General features: G+C 42.2%; 1 protein-coding gene across 1 annotated transcript in view; it reads left to right on the top strand.

Moving 5' to 3' along the window:
* LOC140688506 (trafficking protein particle complex subunit 9-like) overlaps positions 1-14424 on the top strand; it is a 120705-nt gene extending 106281 nt beyond the window's left edge. Inside the window, exon 7 of the mRNA XM_072948078.1 lies at positions 14331-14424. The gene's annotated coding sequence lies outside the window, so the exon portion shown is untranslated. The remainder of the gene's footprint in view (positions 1-14330) is intronic.
* The last annotated feature ends 4239 nt before the right edge of the window (positions 14425-18663 follow it).

The raw sequence follows: 18663 nt of genomic DNA, 5'->3' as shown, positions 1-18663 counted from the left end.
ACAACTCTATGGCATGAAGTCTTTGCCTCTACCACTCCTGGAAGATTCTCTGTCACCCGAGAAAGCTGTTACCAGCCAGGAGGAGGGTCTCATTTTTGGAGTTGAAATATTCCTCATAAGAGTTTTACTTTCATCCTGAGAAATTCAATGGAGGTAATTAAATTGAGGAAAGCATTAGACCAGCCTCTTACCTAACCACTCAGTCCTGTCCCCAGTGTCTTCCAACTTGGATCCACTCGGGACATCTCCACTGGGTGAGTATTTTCCTCATATGTTTCCACCAGCCCCACTTCGAACGTCTCCTCAAGGTGGGTATTTCCCGTTATCATTCAACCAGGCCCCACCCAGTATGTCTCCACTGGGTGGGTAATTCACCCCAGTTACTTTCAACTGGAGGGCCACTTACCTGGATACACCGCCAGATAAAAATCAGGATCATCAACCAATATGTTAGATCCGAGAACCAGGACAGACTCACCCAAATTCATCTGGACTCCCCGAGGAGGCGGATGGGCACAAAGGGCCACTGCTGGTACGAAGGCTCTGGTTACTCGGAGAGTCCAGGTGGAAAGAAGTCTGCTCTGGGTCCCTGCATGGTGTCCAAAATTGTTGACTGAAATACATGTGCAGCCTAAAAGTTAAGAGTTATGTTTTATTTGGCGGGAGGGCTCGAGCCGGGATGACAGCCTGTCAGATCTCTCTGAGGGACTACTCCAAAGAGGTTGCAGAGGAGCTAGGATATATAGGAGCTTTACAACAAAGACCAGGTTGTTGGAACAATAAAAGATTGCTTGTTATCTAAAGAAATCCAGGTATCTCAAGTTCAGGACTTTAGTGCTTTTCTATGTATGGGAGGAAGCATATAATTTGGACTCACTGAATTCATTTTTTAGACAAACACCTAGCTATCTAGGGCAAGTATCCTGTCCTTTCTTATTCTGAGTCTGCTCAGAGGACACCATTGTGAGTTGCTGCAGCGGCTGGGCTGCAGGCCTGTCCTCGCTGGGGGGTGAAGGCAGCCACTAAAGACTTGGTTTCAGTATTTTTGTTTACTGACATGGTTGCAGTATTTTCATTCACATTGTGGTATTTTCGTTCACGGGCTGATTATGGATAATCTGCAACCTTGGAAAGCAACCGAGATGGAATTACTGCAGGTATCTTCTACTTTAATAAGCCGTGTGCAAACATAAACATGGAGGAAGCATACACTTGGATTTGGTGGTGTAGGGAAGGGTTTCTGCACATTACAGGAGAACACAATGCAGAATTCCTTAAGTCCACCTTTGTTTACTGTAGTGGTTTCTGAGAACAGTTTATGCTAATTAACCAACATTGACAAACGGTGGCACACATTGCATTTAAGAGCTGGCCAGCTGCAAACTTGTGTATTGGACAGGTGGATTTCATAGGCAAGTGGTCAGGTGGTGGGAGAGAGAAGGAGCCAAGGCCTGGGCCCAGATTCCGGTTTAAATCACCATCTCATCACCATAGGGCCTTAGACTAGAATGTAACCTCTCTTAACCTGTTGGTGAATATGTGAAGTAGGCACGATAATATTCGTTTCTTCCTGGGATTGTTGTAAATTCTAAAGAGTATTATAGCACACATGAAGCATTTAACACACTGGCACTTAGCAGTGTTCACTTTGTGCGGCCACCACGCTTGGTGTGTGTCAGAGTCATAAAGGAAACATTGGTCTATTGAGGATGCACTAGTAGCCCCTTGGCTAGGTTGTGAATTGGGTGATTTACTTTAATGCTTGTAACTCTGTGTGCAATGGGCAGTTATTTTCATGGACAGATGAGGAATCTCAGGGTAAAAAACACTGTGAAATTTGCCGAAAGTCAGACCATAATTTTGGGTGCAGGGTCCTCTGTTCTGCATGGGCCCCTGGGCCTTCTGCCCTCTCCGTTCAGCACCAGAGCCAGATGTGGGTTCGGCTGTTTCTCAGCCCCGTATATCCAGCAGGCGGCAAGACACACCTGGCCCTGCGTTGCTTGAGCAAAAACTCCGGAGGAGAGGCAGTTAGAAAAGTGATAAACATAAAAACAGACGACTGCAAACTGTGATCAGCTCTGAAAATGAAAGGAACACGTCTCACCGTGCAGAGCTGGGAGCTTTCCCTTCGGGGCTGCTCTGGGGGCGTTCATCTCAGCTAAACAAACTCTGCTGCTGCACCAATGCAGGAAGGCAAGGCGCGTGTGGCCAGGTAGACAGGACCTTGTTAATCATACTCACTCCCCATTCAGCAGCAGCTGTCACGGGCACTTACCTAGTAAACAGATGTCGGCCATAATTATCACGCACTTTGCTTGGTATTTGTATTGGCCCCACCTTTGAGATGAGGTCATTGAAGCTGGGGAGTTTGCTGCATGCCCGTGATTACCTTGGAAAAACCCCACTGGTCTTTCCACCTAGACTGGTGTGGCTGTCATGTCCCAGCCCTGTGAATGGCATCGTATAGCTTCTCCCAAGTGGCCCAAATGACTGACATTGATATGTTTAATTTGTAGGAAATGGTATGTGACAATAAGAGAAAAAGGTAGTAAGAAATTGTTTGGAAAACTAGAAAAAATTCCAATTCTTCCCCAGCTGGGGGAGCGTACCCTGTGTCACTCACCCCACTCACTTCCTGTCACCTCCTCGCTACTGACTCTGTGTTCAAAAGCCATTCTGAGCCTTTGAGGAACATTTTGCCTCATGACAGTGTTGATTATGACCTGCGACCTCTCTGTCCCTGGTTAACTCTCTCTTCAAAGCCATTTTAATTTTATGCAGACTCTGCTCAGATGTAAGACTAGCCTCTTTAAACTTCTTGATGCAGCTCCTTAATGAAGATCGTGGGAAGGAATCCCAGCCACCACCTGGGAGGTATGCACACAGTGACTGCAACCTCAGCGTTTTGTGAAGTTCAGAATCAGGGGGGTGGGTGACTCAGGAAAGCTTTTTTAAGGTAACAAGGGGAAAGTGAAAGGACACAGGCTGTGTGAGAAAGAAACGTCTCAGTCCAAGCCAGCAAGGCACCTGCGTTCAGTATGGTTTGTGGCGAGTGCAAAGTTCTCACATAGAAAGAAGTGGTGGAATGGGAGGGAGGACAGTTGGGTACTTTACTGGGTAGGGAAAAAATGGGTTGAATATTTCCTGGTTGAACAAAAGGATTGTGACATGATGTGCTTTTATTTTGGAGAGAAGAATTTTGTGGGGACAGGCCTAGGAGAACGCTCTCTGGTTGGGGAGTCAGCACAACAGAGAAACACAGAAAACAGGGCTGACCCCAAGACCCCTGCTGGGGGAGAAGCTGCCCTCCAATTGGAGCCCAGGAGGCTGCTTCTGTCCCTTAGCTCCGGCCTCAGAGCTCCCTTCACAACCCAGTCCTGTTCATACAAGAAAAAAACGTGGGGCATTAGAAGGGCTGTATCCCAGGCTTTGGTTGAGCCCCTGGGGTGTGCCCCACCAGATTTTGTTCCTTGGCTTCATGCAGTAAAGAATTGAAGAGTAAGCCAGTGTTGAGTAAAGGTAGATTTTATTCAGAGAGATACATTGACAGGCAAGAGAAACGTCACTAGGTGTGGGGGTTTGATGCTCAGATTAAAAGCAGGTACACACTCCACAGACAGAGTGTGGGCCTTCTCCAAAGAGGGAGAGAGACGGGTGCCCGCGAGGTGGCGCTGTGTTGATCGTTTTCTTGGGCTTGGTGGTTTCATATGCTAATAAGTAGAAGGACCAGCCTTAGGGCAAGGGGCTGGGATTCTCAGGGAGTTGGCCATTTCCCACCCTGTGACCTTTTGCGGCTAGCCTTGGGATTGCCTTGTTGCCTGGGGCATGTTATTCACCATGTTACTATTACAATGGGTGTTTACTGAAGCTCAAGCTCTGCTAGAAGTTAAATCTATTCATCCTGAGCCTCAAGGCCTATTGGGGGTTGAATCCTTCTCCATTTTGATGTTAATTGCTGTGGCCTTACTTGAATGGCTGTGCTTTGCCCCTTTCCATCCTGTCTCACTGTGTTGACACAGAGAGAGCAAAGGCCAGCCCGGCCTGTGCTCCTGCAGTTAACAGCGGGAGGGGTGGGGTGGGCTTATGATGACTCTGAGTGGTGAGAAGGATGTTTCAGATTTTCCCACGAGAGACATGGGGACCTGCCAGCAGCCACCGCAGATTTATCTCACGGGCATTATCGCTTGTGTTGTTACGGAAACAACAGGTCAGCCAAGAAAAAAGCACCACTCGGAGGGTAGGAGTACTGAGATTTATTACGCCGGCGGGCTCAGAGGGGCTTCTGTTCTGAAGCTCTGAGCACCTCCACGACCTGCACATGAGGTTTTATAGGGGTAATTAAAAGTATTTGGCTATTCTCTAATAAGGCTCAAACAACAAAAAGCAAGGAATTAGTACACTGAAGCTTATCAATTTGGAACAGATTACGATACTGACAATTGTTGACCTTGGATTTACGAGTTAGCTTGTTAGCCCAGTAAACTGACAATAAACTTCAGATTTACGAGTTAGCCCAGAAAAACTTAGATCAGTAAACCGACACTTATCACACTTAGATTTGTGACTTAGATTGTTAGCACAGCTGGGCTTTTCCTTCGCAGTGTCACTTATCTTTTCTATTTTTCTTTTTTTTTTTTTTTGGTAAGTATTTAATCCAAATTTAATATCAAGGTTTTTTGGAAAAGAATTTCTCTTATTCTTTTCTTTGGGGCTCTTTTGGGGGTGTAGGTAATTAGGTGTATTTATCTGTTAGTGGAGGCCCTGGGGCTTAATCCCAGGACCCCGTGCATGCTAAGCACACACTCTACCACGGTGACCCATCATCTTTTTCTTTTTGCTTTAGCTGCCAAGAATCTTACAGCTGAATTTCTAGTCGGCCTTTAACACTTGCCGTGACTTCATGGAATCCATTTTTTTTTATGAGTTTATCTCCCCGTGGTTTCATTTAAGTATTGAATCTCCATTTTCTCTTCACTCTCAATTTTGCCTTTTTGTTGTTATGGTTGTTAAGCTGTGTTGAAAAAAATTGTTTAATTTCTCTTTTAGCAGGAGGCTCAAAGTGAATATGTAAACAAACAGCACACATAAATGGTTTTATACATTCTAAGCTGTTTAGTAGTTACTTAAAAGCCGAATTGAATATTAAAGTGATAACATTTTAAAATTATTTAATTTTTTATAAAGATACAGCTGATTTAAAATGATATGTTTCAGGTGTACAATAGATGCTCCATTTATAGTTACTGTAAAACATTGGCTGTATTCCCTGTGTTGTAAGTTACATCCCTCTAGCGTGTTTACATTACATGTTGCAGTTTGTATAAGAAATTTGGGTAACGCAGAGTCTGGGACGTGGCTGTGTCTGACCCAGGTTCACGCAAACCCTGCATGTCAGAGCTCAGGCCCTCACTACTGTCTGCAGGGGAGTGAGTGGAGGCAGCTCTCATCAGCGCTGGCACCACCCTCTGAGTGGCAGTGACAGCAGTGACTGTCTGTGGACGTGCAAAGTGTTGTTCCAAAGCTTTACATGCATTTCTGCTTTTAATAATTAAAGCCCTCCTGTGAGGAAGTGTTTTATGTTTTTAATGAATAATACATTTTGTTTTGATATTGATAGACTTCAAACCTCCGGAAAATTTACTGGAGTAGTACAATAAATGCTTAGATACAGTTCACCTTAAAGGGCACTATTTGGCCTTTTGTGTCTGGCTTATTTTACAATAAATTTTCAAGTTTTATCCATATTGTAGCCTGAATCAGTACTATATTCTTTTTGTTTGATAATATACTTTTTCTTTTTTTTTTTTTTTTGGTCTATTTAAAAATATTTTCATTGAAGTCTAGTCAGTTTATAATTTTGTGTTAGTTTCTTGTGTACAGCAAAACACTTCAGTTAAATAGGAAAATTCCTGTATTCATTTTCATATTCTTTTTGAACATAAGTTACTATAAGATATTAAATATATTCTCCTGTGCTATACAGTGTAATCTTGCTGTTTATTCTATACATACTCAGTATCTGCAAATCTTGAACTCCCAATTTTTTCCTTCCCACGCCCTCTCCCCTCTGGTAACAATAGTTTGATTTCTATGTCTCTGTGTCGGCTTCTGTTCTGTAGATAAGTTTATCTTTTTGTTTCTTTGTTTTTTGTTTTTGCTTTTCTTTTTAGATTCCACATGTGAGCGATCTCATATGGTAATTTTCTTTCTCTTTCTGGCATACTTCACTTAGAATGACATTCTCCAGGTCCATTGATGTTGCTGCAAATGGCATTATTTTATTATTATTTTATGGCTGAATAGTAGTCTATTGGACAAATATGCTACAACCTCTTTATCCAGTCATCTGTCAGTGGACATTTAGGTGGTTTCCATGTCTTGCTATTGTAAATAGTGCTGCTGTGAACATTGGGGTGAAAGTGTCTTTTTGAATTACAGATCCTTTTGGATATATGCCCAGGAGTGGGATTCCTGGGTCATATGGGAGGTCAATGTTTTGTCTTTTGAGGAGCCTCTATACAGTTTTCCACAATGGCTCCACCACACTGCATTCCCACCACAGAGTAGGAGGGTTCCCAATTCTCCGCAGCCTCTCCATTATTTATTGTCTGTGAACTTCTGAATGATGGCTATTCTGACTAGTGAGAGTTGATACTTGATTGCAGTTTTGATTTGCATTTCTCTGATAATGATATTGAACATTTTTTCATGTGCCTATTGGCCATTTGTATGTCTCATTGGAGAAATGTTTCTTTAGGACGTCTGCCCATTGTTGAATTGAAATGTTTGTTTTACTTTCTTATTAAGTATAAATGCTGTTTACATATTCTGGGAATTAAGCCCTTGTCAGTTTCATTTATTTCAAATATTTTCTCCCACTCCATAGGTTGTCTTTTAGTTTTGCTTAGTGTTTCCTTAGCTGTGCAAAAGCTTGTAAGTTTAATTAGATCTCAGTTGTATATTTTTTCTTGTATTTCTATTATTTGAGTAGACATCTCTAGGAAAACATTGCTGAGATATATGTCAGATGTTTTGCCTAAGTTTTCTTCTAAGAGGTTTATAGTGTCTTGTCTACATGTTTGAGTCTTTAAGCCATTTTGAATTCATATTTTTGTATGCTGTGAGGGAGTAGTCTAATTTCATTGATTTACATGCAGCTGTCTGGTTTTCCCTACACCATTTGCTGAAGAGGCTGTCTTTACTCAATTGTATATTCTCACCTCATTTGTCAAACATTCAATGACCAAAAGTTTGTGGGCATATTCTTGGTAATTTTATCCATTCATTGATGGATGGATATTCTTTGTAACCTTTGGCTACTCAGAATGACACTGCTATGAAGATTGATGTGAAAGATTTTGTGAGAATATTTTTTCTTTCTGTTGGCTGTACAGTTGGCCCTCCATATCTGTAGTTTCCACTACATGGATCCTGATGGCTGATTGTAAAGTGACTCGAACATCCTTGGATTATGGTATCCAGGGTGGGGTGTTCCTGAAGCCAACACCCCGAGGATACTGAGGGATGTCTCTATATGTAGAAGTGAAATTACTGAGCCATATAACTCTAACCTTTTGAGGAAACACTGGGCTTTTCCAAAGAGCTGCACCATTGCCGCTTTCCAATGGCTGCGTATTGAGTGTTCCCATTTCTCTGCCTCCTGACCAACACTTGTTATTATCCATGTTTTGATTATAACCATCCTGGTGAGTGTAAAATGAGATCTCATTTGATTTTGATTTGGCTAGTGATGCTAAGCATCTTTTCATATGCTTATTGGCCAATTGTGTATCTATTTAAATCCTTGGCAAATTTAAAAATTGGTTTGATTTTCTTTGTATTGGTCAGTTGTAAGCATTTGTTTTATATCCTGGATACTAGACTCTTATTAGATATATGCTTTGCAAAATTTTTCTCCTATTCTGCAGATTGTCGTTTCACTTTAATTTTTTTAAACATTAAAACAATTTATTTATAGGGGAGGTAATTAGATTTATTTTTTTTTTAATTTTTGCCAAGCACGCACTCTATCATTTGAGCTACCCCATTCCCCTTTCATTTCACTTTCTTGATGATGTCCTTTGTAACAAATGGTTTTAATTTTGATGAAGTCAATTTTATCTGCTTTTTTTTTAATCACTTGTGCTCTTGGTATTGTATCTAGGAAGCCATAGCCTATCCTAGGACCACAAAGATTTATACTATGTCTTCTTTTAGAAAATTTATACATTTAGTTTTTACGTTTCTGTCTGTGATCCATTTTGAATTAATATTTATTTGTTATATAAAGTACAGGGGTCCAGTTTCCAGATTCATTCTTTTGCCTGCAGATACCCAGGTGTCTCTGCACCATTTTTTGAATAGACTATTCTTTCAGTGGTTTGTTGTTGGCACATTTGTGGAAAACTGACTGTAAAGGTGAGATTTCCCCCTGGATTTTTTATTGTGTCTCATAGATTTATGCATCCAAACTTATGCCAGTATCATAATGACTTGAGTACTATAGATTTGTATTAAACTTTGAGTGAGTCCTCCAACTTTGCTCTTCTTTTTCACGATTGTTTTGGCTGACCTGGGCCCCATGTGCTTCCATATGAATTTTGGAATCAGTTTTTCAGTTTTTGGAAAGAAGTCAGCTGGAATTTTGATAGAGATTCCATTAAATTTGTAGATCACTTTGGGGAGTCTTAACATTTTTAACACTATTGTCTACCATTCCATGAACATGGGATGCCTTCCATATATGTAGATCTTTTAAATATTTTTTGGTAATATTTCAAAATTTTCAATGTACAAATCTTGTAAAATTTTGTTAAATGTATCTCTCATTTTATTTTTAATGCTGTTGTAAATGTAAAGGCTGGTCTTCCTAAGGGTGGGACTATATATCAATTTATTTCCAGGATTCCTACACAGAAAATACCCTAGGTTTATATTTGCTACATAAATCTATCCACAATTCTTCCCATCCCTGTGTTATAAGAAACCAAGATCTAGGTTAAGCTGCCTGAACACCTATGTGGACGTGAGAAATGAGACCCTTGGGTGGGGCTTTGTGCAGATGGTACTGAGAGCTTATTCAGGATGGTTCATCTTAATTACTTTTAAACAATCCTTTCAGTGTATTTAGTCAGATACATTAAGAACATGCCCTTTTGATGTGCAGTGGAGCTAAGAGTAAAATTTTCAAATAATTTCTAGTGTGTGTGTTGTACTTGAAACCTAATTTGCATCAATCTTTGAAGATTTATGTTTCAGGAGCTTTGAATAAATAATACCTTTCTTTATTCAATAACTACAACTAAATGCCCAAGCAACATGTAAGAGTTTGAGCAAACTGCCCCCGCCCCGTAGTGCTGGGTGTCAGCAGCTGTAACTGGAGTCAGCGCTTACCTCTCCCAGTACGCCTGTGCTGATCTGCTCAAAGCGGTTCACCCAACAGATTGTCGGTGGTCTTTTGGATAAAGCCATAAAACATTGATTTAAGGTTGCTGGAATGGAATCTATTCTTATTAATATTAAGTAAGCACATATTGAGGGCTTACTGTATGTTGGGAATTGTCCCTCAGCCTCACATGAAAATTATTTCTCTTAAAACCTCTCATATTTCCTTGTTATTCTCACATTACAGATAAGGAGACTTAGGATTAAGTCTTCTCTCTTTTGGGGGGAGCTCATTATCAATGACTTGAAGTTGTAAGGGAAAAGATGTTGATTCATCTTGAGAAAACATTTTTCTGAGAGTCAGCATTGAAGAGGGTGACCACTGAAGAGGGTGATCATTGTTTGAGTGAGACGAGCCCCGGGTTGTACAGAGTCAGCATCCCTGTCCTGGACACGGCACGTGTAGGGCTGAGTGGTGGGTGAGGCGGTGCAGCTGCACAGGGAACGCGGATGCCGGGCCATTGGGCTGTGCTCAGGCCCGGTGGAGGTTTCTCCTAAGGACAGTGGACCGTCATTGACAGATTTTAACTAGGGGAGTGGGGTGCTCTCGTAGTTCACTTTTGTCTTGTAGAATGCTTAGAAACATTTAGAAGGCTCAGCAGGAGGTGATGTGATGAGTCAGAGTAGGGTGGCTGCAAGGTGTAGCAGTGTTCAATTTTCAAGTGGTTTTCAGTCCAGGTTTGTGGCCCATTAGCCGTGTCACTTTGGATCACGCACTCAAGGAAGTGAAACAATTTATCTAATCAATTGAAGCATTGATGTACCGACCTCCCAGGACTGCTGTGGAGATCCAGTGAGATAATGTGTGCACAGTGTGCAGCGTGGTCTCCAGCACAGGGTCAGTGCTGAGTGAGTGCCAGTGTACCTGGTTGGTCAGGTGAGGGTGGTGGGACTCGGTGACTGAGGATATCTGGGCCCTGAAGGAAGGGTCCATTCACATCTGTGAGTGATGGGCCTGAGTTGGGAGAGGCAGGGAGACCTTACCCTCCAACCAGGTGCCCTGGGCAGGACGGCTATGGGAGGAGAACCGTGAAGTCAGCTCTTTGCACGTGGAGTTGGAGGTGCTCTTGAGATATCTAATTGCAGTGTCACGAGCTCAAAGATGTGGTCTGGGCCCGGGCTGTGCATTTCCCTATAATCTCAACCCCTGAGGACGCCGAAGTATTGATCACTGGACGTGAAGACATACTTTACAGGACAAATGAATAGTAGTATCATCTCTGTCATCAAAGCTCACGTCCCTTTATTCATCACTCACTTTGCTAATTGGGTACTTACAGAGCTCACTTCACTGCCATTCCCTGGGCTCAGGCTCCACAGAAAAGAGCTGGTGAGTCTCCCTCTTTTCCAGAAGAAGATACATTTAGCTAGTAGATTTCTCCACCTCGTCAGTCTTAGAATTTTAGTTTGTTGGTTTAATTCTATTTTCTGTTGGCCATCTCCTGACAGGAGAGACGTTTTACCTCATGGTCAGGTTTCAATTAGCTGTTACTGAGAATTGCTGATCTGATCCATAGTGTATGTATTCTATTAACTTTGTAGGGTACTTATCATTTTTCTATCTTTGGCCTTAAATTTTGTTTGCCCCTTCAATTTTCTATCCTATTTTTGGCCTTATTTTATTTTTTAATTAAAAAGTGTCTGTTAGCAGTTAACAAAACAAAAGCAAAGAAAAGATGCACATGATAGCTAAATTTAGAAAATATCTAGTATGTTTTCTGTCTCGGCAATGGAGGGTTCTAGAAACTCGTGAAAACCTTCATTACATAAGTTCCTTAAGATGCAGATTAAGAAATAAAACCTTCCTTCCTCATCTTTCAAGCTGCAAGGCTAATTGTCAAGAAAGTGATGGGAAATCCTCAGAAGCCAAAACAAACCAGAAAGCAGGGATTCTGGGAGATACGTGAGTCTTAGAAGCCCTGGGGTGCTTGTTGGCTCCTGAACTGAGTTTCAGTTGCCCTGGCAGGAGGGCAGGAGGTGAGCCCGAGGTCTCTCACACTGGGAGTTCAATGGCTGTTCTTATGTAAGGCCAAGAACATCCTGAGAATCCTGCTTTACAAAAGGGTGAATTAGAAAGAAAAAAAAAAGCATTCCTCAGTGCAAGGAAATAAGGAAAGTCAATTTATTTGGAAGCGGGGGGGGGGGGGAATATCATATCCAAAGTAAGGATTTACTTTAAAGCTGTTATGGCATGAGAGTGACCACAAACTCCTGGCAGAAAATCACAGCTCCTCCCGGAAAGAGAAGTTGTGTTTTGAATGAATCAGTGGACAGCCATTCTGAAAAAGGCCTCCTCAGTCTTCTGGATCAAGATACTGGACCCTAACACCTCCCTTCCATGGTCTCATTTAAATAATCAGAAAGGTTTTTAAGGAAAGAAGCCATAATCATAGTTCTATTTATTGACATTACTATATGCTAGGAATTCAGAAATGACTATGAAGTTGTCTCCTATTTTATGGACCTTACTTTCTATTTGACATAGTTGGGGAACTTGGTGGAGGGTGGTGTTGTTCTGTTGCAATTAGCCAGGAGAGGAGATTAAGAAAGCAGTGAAGGGTGGGTGACATTTTTATCTGAGGACAGTGCTGTTCAGTTGGCTTGTAATTGCAGGCTCGTTAAGTTGTCACTGGAGGGAATTGATCTTATGGAAGATGGACTTAACTCAGGCCTCTTCAGAATGGACAAGTGAACCGGGAGAAAGACAGTCAAATCTGTGCAGACATTAAAGTCCACGTGAACATGCTGTATCCCTGAGCCAAAGATAGGAGAAATATTCAGCACTTCTTGAGGACAGAGGAGTGGCTTTTAAGGTTCTCCAAGAATGAATCCCAGGGAACCAGGATGGTCAGTTGTCAAACTGTGACTTTGCTCTTTGGACGGTGTACCCACCAAGGGTATTGGCCTTTTATATATTTTCATTTCTCTTTAATACATGTCAGGTGATGAGGACGTGGGCATAAACGTTTGATACCTTGTCGAGGTGACTCTTGGTACCTGCCTAGAAGGGCGGGCACAGCTACTGCTGCGTCATACATCTTGCCGCCCATCCCGCTCCCCAGCTCCGTGATCACGGCAGAGTGGTTCCTTATTGAGCTGTCCTCTGTGACATCGTAACCAAAGACTGGAGTGTATTAGCTTGGCTTTGTTCTTTTCCATTCTTCTCTTCGAATGATGAATGACTGATAGTGGACCCAGTTACGTTTGCAGATGATTTACATGTAGGGCTGTCAGTACAAACCTTGTAATCCCCGCTGTGTGATCTAGAGAAGAAAGTTACATTCTTTCCAAATGGTTTTGATGCACTTATGTGGGAAAATGATGTACGTTTGCATATGTAATTCCTCTCTGAATCATCATGGCTAGAGATGAATATATGCAGACATGGAATGAGTTTTCTGTATTTGAACTATATGGTCCCCTAAATTCTCCCCAGCTTTTTAAAGTCATCACTGGAGTGCTACCTCCAGAGTGCCCCAAAGCATCCACCACAGGCCTGCTCTTCGGACACTGTGAGTTTCCAACTTGGAGAAGGCTGCTGGCTGGTGAGGCATTCTCTGGCACATCTCTGGTTGGGTGATGTGAGCGTAGCACCCAAGAATTGGCAGACAGTAACTAACCACGATCACATACATTACTGGAACACTCATGGAGGATTTTACACCTGTGCTAGTGGAATACATTATTTCATTTAGTTTTCCCAACAATCATAATTAGATTTTATCACCTGTATTAAAAAGGAAACTGTCAAAGCGAGTGACGTGCAGACTTTGGACTGGAACACGGGTCTTTCTGATCCCTGTCTCTGTTCCGTCCCCGGCCTATCCTTCCAAATGGCCAGGAGACTCTTCCTCAGTCTTGAGTTTCCCGCTGATGATACCACTCTCTTTGTTTCTGGAGAGGAAAACAAGTCTAAACTTACTTTCCAGTTGGAAATGGAATGGAGAGTTAGCATTGAAAGCAGGGAGAGTCTGTCCTGTGATGAAGTGGTCTCCCAGCCACTTCCACTGGGATGTCACGTCACTGTCTGGGCCCCTTGCACAGCCTGTGCACAGGTGACAGTGCAGATGTGCCGAGCAGTCCTCCCGGACAGAGCAGTGGGTTGGAAATGAGTTTGGGGATTTGGTTTCATTACATAGCTTCCTGAGGGTCTTGGCCTGGCACTTCGAGTGGGAGCATTCCCTGTCCCACAGACTCGTGCTCTGGGCGTATGCAGACCTGACGTGGCCTCAGCCTAAGGCTCAGGGCCCGTGGTGATGAGGAGCATTTTAGTCCAGGGTCTGCCGGAGGCTCTGACACTTCTGGGCTGTGGGACTTTGCCCAATATGATAATAATTCCTCCCCGAGTTTCAGATTTCCTTGCCTGTGAGCCGGGGTAGTAATAGTTTCTGAGATGATTGTAGTGATTCAGTAACGGGTGCAGCGTGTGCTGGCAGGTAGCTGGTGCTTAAGGAGAAGAAGTCGCAGTCACTCTGTCAGCCTCTCACTGTGCGCTCTGTGCTTTGAGAGGTTGCGTGTTTGGTGAAAGTCCCGCCCAGACCCTAGGGTCTAGATGAACTGTTGTTCCTTTACTTTCCCTTCCTTTTCCTCTTCCCCTTCTCGGTGTCCCATGTTTAGGTAGCAGATTCCTCTATTTCAGGGAATAGGGGCATTTCTAGTAAAAGGACAGGCGGAACGCGGAGAGGTGGGGCCCGAAGAGGGTCTGGAGTGTCTGCACAGTGCTGCTTCCCTGCGTTTCTGCATCCGGTCCCGTCAGTGCACGAAGTCAGCCTTCCTCTTCCTTCCTGTGTCATCGGGTCTCTGTTTTAAGGGAAAACATTTTTACGCGTGTTTTTTCACTTACGTGTTTCGTTCAGATGCTTGTTGCTTTTCTCCCTGTGCTTCAGAGTTCCGAGGAGAGAATTCAGCAATGCAGCCTCCTCTCCGAGCTCTACGAGTTGATCGGCTTCCACTGCAAGTCCGCCTCCTTCAAGCGGGAGGCCCCCGTGCGGCGCGCGGCGCCCGGCATCCCGGAGCCTGGCGGGAAGGCCTGCTCCCGCCTCCTCCTGCAGACGGTTCCTGGCTACAGTCTGTCGCTGGATCTGCAGGACTTCAGCAAAGGTGTTTGAATTAAAACATTGCTTCAGTCCCATTAACCATGCCTGGATTGTGCCCTGCTGTCCTGTCTCATCAGGGTGAATTTTGATTCATGTAGAACAGGGCTCAGCAGACTTTTTCTGTCAAGGGCTTGGGGGTAAATATTTCAGGGTCTGCAAACCTCCTGATCTCTGGTGCAGCTGCTCAGCCCTGCTGTTCAGACGCCAGAGCAGCCGGACAGTCCACACACCCACAGAGCTTTACTCACAGCGGTGGCTCGGGCTGGATTGGGTGTATGAACTGCAGTTTGTCCCCACAGCCTCCTCACTGTTGACACCTGCAGTAGAGTGTGCATTTGTGACAATGGTTGAACTTACATTGACACGTCATCATCACCCAGAGCCCATACTTGACACTAGGATTTACGCTTGGTGGTGTGCACTCTGTGGGTTTGGACAGATGTGCAATGACATGTATCCACCATCACAGCATCATACAGAGTCGTCTGTCTTAGTGACCTTAAAATGCTCCGTGCTGCACCTCATTCATTGCTCCTTCCCCCTAGCCTCCGACTGCCACTGATCTTTTAGTCTCTGTGGTTTTCCCTTTCCCAGAACACCATACAGGTGGAATCAGACAGTTGCAGAACCTTCCCAGATTGGCTTCTTTCACTTAGTAATATGCATTTAAGGTTCCTCCATGTCTTTCCATGCCTTGATAACTCATTTCATTTAAGCACCAAATAATAGTCCATTTTCTGGCTGGACCACAGTTTATCCATTCACATACTGAAGAAGAGCTTAGTTGCTTCTGAGTTCTGGTGATTATGAATAAATCTGCTATTAACATCTGTATGCAGATTTGTGTGTGGACATAAGTTTCCATTTCATTGAGTAAACACCAAGGAGCACAGTTGCTGGATCATATGATAGAAGTACGTTTAGTTTTGTAAAATATTGCCAGACCGTCTTCCAAAGTATGTGGGCCATTTTACATTGCCACCAACAATGCATTAGAATTCCTGACGCTCCAAATCCTCACCAGCATTCGGAGCTGTCAATGTTCTGCATTTTGGCAGTTCTGACAGGTATGCAGTGGCATCTCTCTGTTTCACTCTGCTTCCCCTTGATGACAGATGCTATGGAGCACCTTTCCATAGGCTTCTTTGACATCTAGATTTCTTCTTTGATGAGGTGTGTGTTCAGGTATTTTGCTCATTTTTTAAACAGATTATTCATCTTTCTTGATGAGTTTAAAGAAGTTTTGGTATATTGTGGTTATCAGCCCTTTATCAGTGTGTCCCTGCCCTTCACCTGCAGCACCGGAGTTGTCATTTGGGTCTCAGTGGAGTGTCAGCTCTTAAAAGAGGTTCCCTGTCTTCCCTCAGCCTAAATACTGTCTTGTATTTTTCACTTTCATTGACTGATTTGTTCTTTTTAAATAGCATTTCCCATTATTTGTAAGTACATTAAAAAAAGGGCAATGATTGAACACCACCTCCCCCACCAGGCTGTGTGCCCTGTGAGAGCAGAGGCCTTGTCCCCACTCACCATTTCCCATGACAGCACATGGCACATGTCCGTGTAAAAGTGTGTAACATGGGGCCAAACCTGATGAGCAGCTATGACGACATGTGTTGTCTACCATTTATTGAGTAGACTTTGTTTCTGACCTTAATTATTAAATCACATGAATGAAACTTGTTTGTTTTGAAAAATAAAACAACAAAGCACATCTCAATGTGATTGGTACTTTGTACTTAGCCTTCTGACCCAGGAGGTGATGTTCACCATCATTTTTTGGAGGAGGTTGGGGAGGTAAAGTAAGAGAGTTAAATCAAATAAAGCAAAAATGATAACTATCAGTTGGCTTTATTTTCACTAACATAAAAGTTACTTTAAACCCAATCTCAGCTGTTGTTCTGTTGTTTTAAACATTTCTCATAGAATTAAATGGAAGCTCACTAAACCCTGAAAGGGAAATTGTGTGCTCATGTCCTGAAAATTGTTTATGTCTATTTCTTGAAATGCAAATTTTCCCTGCTGGTTACAGAAAGTCGAGGCGGGAACACAGCAGTGCACTGTGTGTGTCTGCCAGCTTCTCGGGCTGCTCGCTGTCATTTTCATTTTCTTGTGTTGCAGTTTATGACGGTTTTCCATGAGATATATTGCTCAGCCTTTTCCTGAAGAAAGGATTGAATTTTCCACAGGAAATCTTATGAAAGAGAGTGACAAGGCACATGGGTTTCCCAAAAAGGAATAGTTGATGTAATAAACTCTCACAATGGTGAACTATTTTAATACAAGCCAGTTGAAAATTTTATCACTAGGTCATATGCCACAAATCTGTTAAGAATAAAAAGATTCAAATTTTATAGAAGAAGCAGTTTGAATCAAGTAGAAATTATGATTTGTACACTATGTCTTGTTAGAACTTATACTCAGTCTTATCATAATCGCATGTGGTAGGAACTGGATCATTATTTGTTTATTAAAATAAAAATCCATCACATCAACTAGAGAAAGGACAAAAACCACATGATCATCTCAATCAATGCAGAAAAAGCATTTGATAAAATTCAACACCCATTTATGATAAAAACTCTCACCAAAGTGGGTATAGAGGGAACATATCTCAAATTAATAAAAGCCATATATGACAAACCTACAGCCAGCATAGTTCTCAATGGTGAAAAACTGAAAAGCTTCCCACTAAAATCTGGGACAAGACAAGAATGCCCACTAACACCACTCCTATTCAACATAGTCCTGGAAGTCCTAGCCACAGCAATCAGGCAAGAGAAAGAAATAAAAGGGAACCAAATTGGAAAAGAAGAGGTAAAAGTGTCATTATATGCTGATGACATGTTACTATATATAGAAAACCCTAAAAGGTCCACAAAAAAGCTACTAGAGCTGATTGAAGTATTCAGCAAGGTAGCAGGTTACAAAATTAATGTTCAAAAATCAGTTGCATTTCTTTACACTAACGATAAATCAACAGAAAAAGAAAGTAAAGGAACAATCCCCTTTAAAATAGCACCCAAAGTAATAAAATATCTGGGAATAAATCTAACCAAGGAGGTGAAAGAATTATACACAGAAAACTATAAACCATTCATGAAGGAAATTAAAGAAGACTTTAAAAAATGGAAAGATATTCCATGCTCTTGGATTGGAAGAATCAATATTGTTAAAATGGTCACACTGCCCAAGGCAATCTACAGATTTAATGCAATCCCTATCCAACTACCAAGGACATATTTCACAGAACTAGAACATATCATAATAAAATTTATATGGAACCATCAAAGACCTAGAATTACTAAAGCATTACTGAAGAGAAAAAAGAGGCTGGAGGAATAACTCTCCCAGACTTCAGACAATACTATAGATCTACAGTCATCAAGACAGCATGGTATTGGTACCAAAACAGACATATAGACCAATGGAACAGAATAGAGAGCCCAGAAATGAACCCACAAACTTTTGGTCAACTCATCTTCGACAAAGGAGGCAAGAATATACAATGGAATAAAGACAGTCTCTTCAGCAAATGTTGTTGGGAAAACTGGACAGCAGCATGTAAAACAATGAAGCTAGAACACACCCTTACACCATATACAAAAATCAACTCAAAATGGATTAAAGACTTAAACATAAGGCAAGATACAATAAACCTCCTAGAGGAAAACATAGGCAAAACATTATCTGACATATATATCAAAAATTTTCTCCTAGAAGAAATAAAAGCAAGAATAAACAAATGGGACCTAATGAAACTTACAAGCTTCTGCAGAGCAAAGGAAACCAGAAATAAAACAAGAAGAAAACCTACGAAATGGGAGAAAATTTTTGCAAGTGAAACCGACAAAGGCTTGATCTCCAGAATATATAAGCAGCTCATACGACTCAATAAGAAAAAAATAAACAACCCAATCCAAAAATGGGCAGAAGACCTAAACAAGCAATTCTCCAAGGAAGACATACAAATGATCCAAAAGCACATGAAAAAATGTTCAATATCACTAATTATCAGAGAAAGGCAAATCAAAAGTACAATGAGGTATCACCTCACACCAGTCAGAATGGCCGTCATTCAAAAATCCAAAAATGACAAATGCTGGAGAGGCTGTGGAGAAAG

Source organism: Vicugna pacos, chromosome 2 (genome assembly GCF_048564905.1).
Source record: "Vicugna pacos chromosome 2, VicPac4, whole genome shotgun sequence".
In the NCBI taxonomy this organism is placed as follows: Eukaryota; Metazoa; Chordata; class Mammalia; order Artiodactyla; family Camelidae; genus Vicugna; species Vicugna pacos.
This window is presented reverse-complemented; position numbering and strand designations above follow the sequence as displayed.